The 9429-nt window shown below is 41.9% G+C and overlaps 1 pseudogene; it reads right to left on the bottom strand.

The window, feature by feature from the left end:
• Positions 1 to 6028: 6028 nt before the first annotated feature.
• LOC115849393 (heat shock cognate 71 kDa protein pseudogene) lies at positions 6029 to 7906 on the bottom strand (annotated as a pseudogene).
• Between the last annotated feature and the right edge of the window lie 1523 nt (positions 7907 to 9429).

The raw sequence follows: 9429 nt of genomic DNA, 5'->3' as shown, positions 1-9429 counted from the left end.
ACACTGATGAAAGAAATTAAAGATGATACAAATAGATGGAGAGATATACCATGTTCTTGGATTGGAAGAATCAACATTCTGAAAATAACTCTACTACCCAAAGCAATCTACAGATTCAATGCAATCCCTATCAAACTACCACTGGCATTTTTCACAGAACTAGAACAAAAAATTTCACAATTTGTATGGAAACACAAAAGACCCCGAATAGCCAAAGCAATCTTGAGAACGAAAAACGGAGCTGGAGGAATCACGCTCCCTGACTTTAGACTATACTACAAAGCTTCAGTTATCAAGACAGTATGGTACTGGCACAAAAACAGAAAGATAGATAAATGAAACAGGATAGAAAGCCCAGAGATAAACCCATGCATATATGGTCACCTTATCTTTGATAAAGGAGGCAGGAATGTACAGTGGAGAAAGGCCAGCCTCTTCAATAAGTGGTGCTGGGAAAACTGGACAGGTACATGTAAAAGTGTGAGATTAGATCACTCCCTAACAACATACACAAAAATAAGCTCAAAATGGATTAAAGACCTAAATGTAAGGCCAGAAACCACCAAACTGTTAGAGGAAAACATAGGCAGAACACTCTATGACATAAATCACAGCAAGATCCTTTTTGACCCACCTCGTAGAGAAATGGAAATAAAAACAAAAATAAACAAATGAGATCTAATGAAACTTCAAAGCTTTTGCACAGCAAAGGAAACCATAAACAAGACCAAAAGACAACCCTCAGAATGGGAGAAAATATTTGCAAATGAAGCAACTGACAAAGGATTAATCTCCAAAATTTATAAGCTAATTTATGAGCTCATACAGCTCAATAACAAAAAAACAAACAACCCAATGCAAAAATGGGCAGAAGACCTAAATAGACATTTCTCCAAAGAAGATATACAGTCTGCCAACAAACACATGAAAGAATGCTCAACATCATTAAATCATTAGAGAAATGCAAGTCAAAACTACAATGAGATATCATCTCACACCAGTCAGAATGGCCATCATCAAAAAATCTATAAACAATAAATGCTGGATAGGGTGTGGAGAAAAGGGAACACTCTTGCACTGCTGGTGGGAATGTGAATTGGTTCAGCCACTATGGAGAACAGTATGGAGGTTCCTTAAAAAACTACAAATAGAACTACCATACGACCCAGCAATCCCACTACTGGGCATATACCCTGAGAAAACCATAATTCAAAAAGAGTCATGTACCAAAATGTTCATTGCAGCTCTATTTACAATAGCCAGGACATGGAAACAACCTAAGTGCCCATCATCGGATGAATGGATAAAGAAGATGTGGCACATATATACAATGGAATATTACTCAGCCATGAAAAGAAATGAAATTGAGCTATTTGTAATGAGATGGATGGACCTAGAGTCTGTCATACAGAGTGAAGTAAGTCAGAAAGAGAAAGACAAATACCGTATGCTAACACATATATATGGAATTTAAGGGAAAAAAATGTCATGAAGAACCTAGGGGTAAGACAGGAATAAAGACACAGACCTACTAGAGAATGGACTTTAGGATATGGGGAAGGGTAAGGGTAAGCTGTGACAAAGTGAGAGAGTGGCATGGACATATATACACTACCAAACGTAAAATAAGTAGCTAGTGGGAAACAGCCGCATAACACAGGGAGATCAGCTCGGTGCTTTGTGACCACCTAGAGGGGTGGGATAGGGAGGGTGGGAGGGAGGGAGACGCAAGAGGGAAGAGATATGGGAACATATGTATATGTATAACTGATTCACTTTGTTATAAAGCAGAAACTAACACACCATTGTAAAGCAATTATACTCCAATAAAGATGTAAAAAAGATAAAAATAAATAAAACGTCATAAGTTTTCATCTGTGTAAGGGACTATACCCTGAATTTTTAGTGCTACTTTTAAATGATTATGGTGCTAGTTTTATAAGTGAGCTAAATTGCCCAGGTTTTCAGTGTCCCATCAGAGCAGTGGTGGAAAAGCAACGTTGCCTATTCAGCATCAGTGTCACAAGGGGAATTTATGCAGGTGAGGCTCTTGGGATAGAGTCTTCTACAGGTGAAGATATGATGGCTCATTCTTATTTTTCTCCTGAGGTTGATGACGTCAGAAGACGTATAGATTGATTTGATCACCTTCCTTTTCTCCCTCTGTGGTGTCCAGCATGAAAAAATTAAAACTAAAAAAGTGACCTCACTCTATAGAAAGAGATGATCCAGCTATATTTCAATTGGCTCTACAGCAGCCTTCAGTAGTCAGAGGCCACTCAGGCACACATCTCATCACAGATGTCTCAAACTTCTTATTTTTCCTTTATTGTTAAGGACACATTCATACAGGTCATACCCCCTTGTATGCAATTCTTGGTGTCTTAGCTTTAACCTCACACTTTCTCTCCCTCTTAAGAAAGTAGATATCATAACCCTAGTGGGGTATTGACTCAGCATCACCACTACTCCCTTCCGACACTGGGGACTTGTTTCCCACATCCCCTTTCCTGTCTGGTTTCAGGCTAGCTTGCTGAAGAAATGTACTTGTGGAAGGTTTGGGAGGCAAAGGGAGAAAGGAAAGAGAAACCATTATCCTGGGAAGCCACCAGATGAAGCAGCATCAGAGACTTTCCCACCAGCTCCCGCTTTGCAGGCCAGGTGGCCAGACGCGACATATTCTTGGACTGACCACAAGCCCAACTTTCCCAGCCATTCCAGGGCTTTGAAATCACTAGTGATTGTTTCTTTGTTCCAGTGCCTACAACTGTCCAGTTCCTGCCACATTTGTATAAACCTTAATTTCTATATTGAATCCTTTATTCCTAGAATAATTGCAGGGGCTCTGTTTTTCTGACTAAACTCTGACCAAACCCAGAGAGAGCCATATTATAGGTATAACCTTGTATCTCCTCTGATTTAAGAAGAAAACTAAATTATTCAATTAAGTTTTAGCACTTTATTATTAGTAACAATACATGTGGTACATTCCATGAAAGAATATGGAAAACCTATGTGTTTTGACATTACAGTTAAAAATTATTCCTCTATTATTATTGTTATTATCACTCCTCTGTCATATATTAGCTATTGTAGTCCCCTCTTATTTGTCGTTTCTCTTTCTGCAGTTTCAGTTACCAGGTTTGGTCAACCAAGGTCTGAAAATATTGAATGGAAAGTACCAGAAATAAATGATTCATAAGTTTTAAGTTGTGTGCTGTTCTTAGTAGTGTGATGATATCTCGCACTGTCCTTATCCATCCCACCCAGACAAGAATCACCCCTTTATCCAGTATATCCTGCCTGTTGGTCACTTAGTAGCCATCTTGGTTATCGGATGGACTGTCACACAAATCCTCCTCAGGGGATACACTGCATACTCCTTAGTTCTCCACTTATTTTTGGTATCCAAGTACTTGTGTTCAAGTCATCATTATTTTACAAAATAATGGCCTCAAGAGTAGTGATGCTGGCAATTCAAATAAGCCGAGGAGAAGCCATAGTAAAGTGCTTCCTCTAAGTGAAAAGGTGAAAGTTCTAACCTTAATAAGAAAAGAAAAAAAAATTGTTTGCGGAGGTTGCTAAGATCTACTGTAAGAATGAATTTTCTTGGGACTTCCCTGGTGGTCCAGTGGTAAAGAATCTGCTTTAATATGCAGGGAACGCAGATTCGATCCCTGGTCAGGGAACTAAGATCCCACATGCCATGGAGCAACTAAGCCTGCGTGCCACAACTACTGATCTCGTGTGCCTCAACTAGAGCCCGTGTGCCATAAACTACAGAGCCCACGCGCCCTGGATCCTGCATGCCACAACTAGAGAAGAGAAAACCTGTACGCCAGAACTAGAGAGAAGCCTGAGCATCTCAATGAAAGATCCCGCATGCCTCAACAAAGGTCCCACATGCCACAACTAAGACCTGACATGGCCAAAAATAAATAAATAAAATAAAAATAAAAAAGAATCTTCTATCCATGAAATTGTGAAGAAGGGAAGAGAAATTCATGCTAGTTTTGCTGTCACACCTGAAAATGCAAAAGTTATAGCCACAATGCGTGATGAGTACTTAGTTAAGATGGAAATAGCCTTAAATTTGTACACTCAAATATTTTGAGAGAGAGACCACATTCACACAACTTTTATTACAGTATATTTTTTTCTATTTTATTATTAGTTATTGTTGTTAATCTCTTACTGTGCCTAATTTATAAATAAACTTGATCATAGGTATGTATAGGAAAATACACAGTAAAATATGGTTGGGTGCTATCTGCTGTTTCAGGCATCCACTGGGGGTCTTGGAATGTATCCCCTGCAGGTAAGTGGGACCACTATACTGTACTGTACTTAAATTCTATCTAGTAAAGCAGTAGTGTGAGAGGATGCCTATTGTTCACTTAAGCGATACTATGTGTATATGCACACTCGCATGCTGGCGCACACACAGACACACGTTATGCTCATTATACAAATCCCTAGTCAGGGGCCAGCCACACTGCTCACTTCTTAATTCTCTGTTTATTTTTGGTAACCTGAAAGCTGACACGGTGACCTGCCCTCTCTCTTGTCTGGCCAGTTACAAATAAGCAATACCCTTGCCCTCCCATCATCACTTTGTATTAATTCTTCCTCTTTTCTGTCAGGAGCCTGCTGAGTGAAAAGTGATTGTTGATATTCTACCAAGCGGTGGAACAAATATGGGCTTTGAGTGGAAAAACCTGTATTTGAATCCATTCCTTTCTGGTTACTAAACACAGAGTAATGCAAAGCCCCAGCAATGTGTCTACCACGTCAGGTATTCAACACATGTTAGTTTACTAGACAAGAGTTGGCCCCTCTATGCTTTGGTTTCCTCAGTGGTAAAAGGAAGCACTAGTGATCTTAACCCACAGGGGTTGTGAGACTAAATGAGGTTATGCTTAGCACAGGGCACAGCGTAATGAGAAGCTAGTCAGTGGTGTCTGCTTCTGTTTTTCTTGTTAATACCTCACCAGAGATATAGTATATGAAACTCTCAAATGCAACTCTCTTTTTAAAACCAATCCCAAGGTAGATCTGCCTTTCTTAAAATTACATTGTGTATCTAGAAAACACTCCTTTGCTCCTAGAGTCACCCTTGCCACTCTGTAGAGGCCTCAGTGTTCAACCTTGCTGACTTGTTATTCCAGCTGTTAAGGCTTTTTTATTTTTTTATTCACCGCATGTCGGTGATGGTGAGTTTTATGTGTCCACTTGGCTAGTTTTTCAATCAGACACTAATCTAGTTGTTCCCTGAAGGTATTTCTGTAGAGATGATTCATATCTTTAAATAGTTGACTTTAGGTAAAGGAGGTTATCCTGATCCTTTAATAACAAATAACTAGGGCTTCCTTGGTGGCGCAGTGGTTGGGAATCCACCTGCCAGTGCAGGGGACATGGGTTCGAGCCCTGGTCCGGGAGGATCCCACGTGCCGTGGAGTAGCTGGGCCTGTGCTCCACAACTGCTGAGCCTGTGCTCTGGAGCCCGCAAGCCACAGCTGCTGGGCCCGCGTGCCACAACTACTGAAGCCTGGGCACCTGGAGCCCATGCTCCGCAACAAGGGAGGCCGCTGCAGTGAGAGGCCCGCGCACCGCAGCGAGGAGTGGCCCCTGCTCTCCACAACTAGAGAGAGCTCACATGCAGCGCCGAAGGCCCAATGCAGCCAAAAAAAAATTAAAGAAATTAAAAAAATAAAAAGACAAATAACTAATAGAGTTTGTTATTATTTAACAGGTAGCATGTTTACATAACTAATATTTATGAATTGCCCCCTTTTTTATGGTGCCAATTTTAAATACAGTTTTATTTAAGACATTGTATTTTCCACTTATAATACAGTGCTTGTAAAGTGCAATGTTATTTCCTTTCCCTGTGTGCTCATTCCACGTTCAAGTATCAAGAATGCCCAGTTTGCTATAGCAGCTCAACTTTAAAATTGCCATGGAATTTGCTACAAATTTGTGTCCTTCAGTGTTTTGTGGAACAATGCTAAACCTATGCTAGGCTGACTTAATCAACCTCTTCAGTGGTGGGCCCAGAGGAGGCGCCACCAGATGGAGGAGCTCCACCACCAGGGAAGCCCCCAGGCATTCCTCCTAGCATGCCTCCTGCACTCTGGTACAGCTTGGTAATGATGGGGTTGCAGACTTTTTCCAGCTCCTTCTGCTGATGTTCAGATTCTTCCTTCTCTGCAGTCTGGTTCTTATCCTTGAAGTTTGTCATCCTCAACAGTAGCTTTCACGTTGAAAGCATAGGGTTCAAGAGAATTCTTCGAAGACACCTTACCCCGCTGCTTCTCATCTTCAGTTTTGTACTTCTCTGCTTCCTGAACCATGCGTTCAATGTCTTCCTTGCTCAAATGGCCCTTGTCATTAGTGATGGTAATCTTGTTCTCTTTTCCTGTGCTCTTACCCACAGGAGAGACATTGAGGATGCCATTGGCATCATTATCAAAAGTGACTTCAATCTGAGGAACACCATGGGGGGAAGGAGGTTTGCCTGTGAGTTCAAACTTGCCAAGCAAGTTGTTATCCTTGGTCATGGCACGCTCACCTTCATAAACCTGAATGAGTACACTGAGCTGGTTGTCAGAGTAGGTTGTGAAGGTCTGCATCTGCGTCTGCTTGGTGGGAATGGTGGTGTTGCACTTGATGAGGACAGTCATGACTCCACCAGCAGTTTCAATTCCAAGGGAAAGAGGAGTGACATCCAACAGCAGCAAGTCTTGAACATTTTCAGATTCGTCTCCAGATAGAATGGCTGCCTGGACAGCTGCACCATAAGCAACAGCCTCATCAGGGTTGATGCTCTTATTCAGTTCTTTCCCATTGAAGAAGTCCTGTAGAAGTTTCAGAATCTTGGGGATGTGGATTGAACCACCCACCAGGACAATATCATGGATCTGAGACTTGTCTAACTTGGCATCCTGAAGGGCTTTCTCGACAGGGTCCAGTGTGTCACGGAACAATTCAGCATTCAGTTCTTCAAATCGGGCATGGGTAATTGAGTTATAGAAGTCAATTCCTTCATAGAGGTAATCAATCTCAGTACTGGCCTGGGTGCTGGAAGAGAGAGTGCAGCTAGCATGCTCACAAGCAGTATGAAGGCGACGGACAGCCCTCTTGTTCTCACTGATGTCTTGCTTGTGCTTGTGCTTGAACTCTGCAATGAAATGGTTGACGATTTCGTTGTCAAAGTCTTCCCCACCTAAGTGGGTATCTGTAGATTGGACCTCAAAGATTCCATCCTCAATAGTGAGAATGGACACATCAAAAGTATCACCACATAAATCAAAGATCAGCACATTTCTTTCTGCTCCGACCTTTTTGTCTAAGCCATAGGCAATAGCAGCAGCAGTTGGCTCATTGATGATTCTAAGTACATTGAGCCCAGCAATAGTTCCAGCACCTCTGGTAACCTGACGTTGAGAATCATTAAAGTAAGCGGGTACTGTGACAACAGCATTGGTAACGGTCTTCCCAAGATAGGCTTCTGCTATTTCCTTCTTCTTTGTCAAAACCATGGATGACACCTCCTCTGGATAGAAACTTTTTGTCTCTCCCTTGTATTCTACTCGAACCTTAGGCCTGCTTGCATCATTCACCACCATGAAGGGCCAATGCTTCATATCAGACTGGACAACAGCATCGTCAAGTCTTCGTCCAGTGAGGCGTTTGACATCAAAAACCGTGTTAGTGAGATTCATTGTGACTTTCTTTGCAGCATCACCGATCAATCGTTCGGTATCAGTAAAGGCGACATAGCTTGGGGTAGTTCGGTTCCCCTGATCGTTGGCAATTATTTCCACCTTCCCATGCTGGAAGACACCCACACAAGAATAGGTGGTGCCAAGATTAATGCCAACTGCAGGTCCCTTAGGCATGGTTGCTGGAGCGTAGACCCAGGTCTGCTGCAGGAGAAAATGGCAATCTGGAAAGCTGCTGCCACATTCAATGAGCCTGCCCCATATTAACAGGCATGACTGAGTGCCTACGTAATACGTCCTGCCCCATATTAACAGGCATGACTGAGTGCCTACGTAATACGTCCTGAGGAGTACTAATTCTCTGATCTTAGAATCTTCATTAATTAACCTAATAATATTATGACGACAGAGAGCAAGGATCTACAACTTGTGTGTGTGTGTGTGTGTGTGTGTAGTTCGTTCTGTTTGGTCATTTGACCTCACATGCCTTCCTCCAGCATCTTTCTTCCTACATCTCAGGTCTCTTTACATTCTATCCTTGGTCACATCTCCTTCTCTGTATTTCTTGGCATTCAAATTTCCTTCATTCCTTCCTACTTTTTTTTTTCTTTTCTGTCATTCCTTATTCTTCCTTGAGACAGTTTCACAAGCATCTTCACCATCTCTTCTCTAAGCAGATGATCAACCCCAGAGGGAAGATCCTATCACAAGCCATCATTTTCCCTGGGCTCTGGGCTACAGTTTGTCAGTTTGTACGCCTGCATTTGTTGGTTCAGCATGGTACGTTGTGCGGCAAGCATTGTTGTCTTTTAATTCTGCCTAGCGCTGGAACTCATTTCCTGTTTCAGGAGAATCCCCAGCTCCCTGTTCACAGAGGTGGTCAGCATATGAACTCAGCTCACCCACTGTCCACAACTTCAGGGCATTTAGACTCCTGAAGGCACTCAGACACTGAGAGAGTTTGGTTCTCCCTCTGTGATGGAGAGCAGGTAGAGGACAGTGAAGCAGCTATTGTAGGATTTACAGTTGGTGGCCCAAGCAGATCATGGCTGTAGTCTGAATCTGCTGTGTTCTCTTTTCAGAGTTTGGTTCTTCACACTTTTGATGAGTTCTGTGAGCTATGCAAGAGCTTTCCAATGTGTTCCTTTTCTGCTCAATTTAGCCAGTATTGTTTCTGTTGTTTGTAATCAGGAACTGTGACTGCCTAGAACACTTTAAATGGGTTATGTAGTTTTAACTGTGGTGTCTCTGCTAAGTGATGTGGGAAGATAAGGGTGGATGGGCAGGGACTATGTCTGCAGTTTGAAAAGGCCTCTTTACCCCTGGATATCCTGATCCAGAGACCGGTACCACTTGGCTTGCTTAATAAATGTTAGTAACTTGATAACTGATTGAATTTCTAGAAACTTTGCCAGTGGTTTGCTGAGAGGATGATGGGCAAACATTCCTAGGACCACTCTGCCATGGGTTCCCTGATATATTATTATCAAGTTACTCTTTATGCCTATGAAGTGAGAATAAGTCAGTTCCCAACCTAGCTGAGAAGCGTGTCAAATTACAAATGAGTGAATATGTTTGATGAACTTGCAACTCCATGAAAGAAGTGAAATAGAAATGACAGATTCTTGTGCTGTTAGTCATTCACCAAAAAATTATAAGAATTACTTTTTCATAAAATTAGTAAATATCTAGACCATAGAACTTA

The sequence above is a fragment of the Globicephala melas genome, chromosome 7 (assembly GCF_963455315.2).
Source record: "Globicephala melas chromosome 7, mGloMel1.2, whole genome shotgun sequence".
NCBI lineage: Eukaryota > Metazoa > Chordata > Mammalia > Artiodactyla > Delphinidae > Globicephala > Globicephala melas.
Note: the sequence above shows the minus strand (reverse complement) of the source record. Positions and strands in the feature narration are given on the sequence as shown.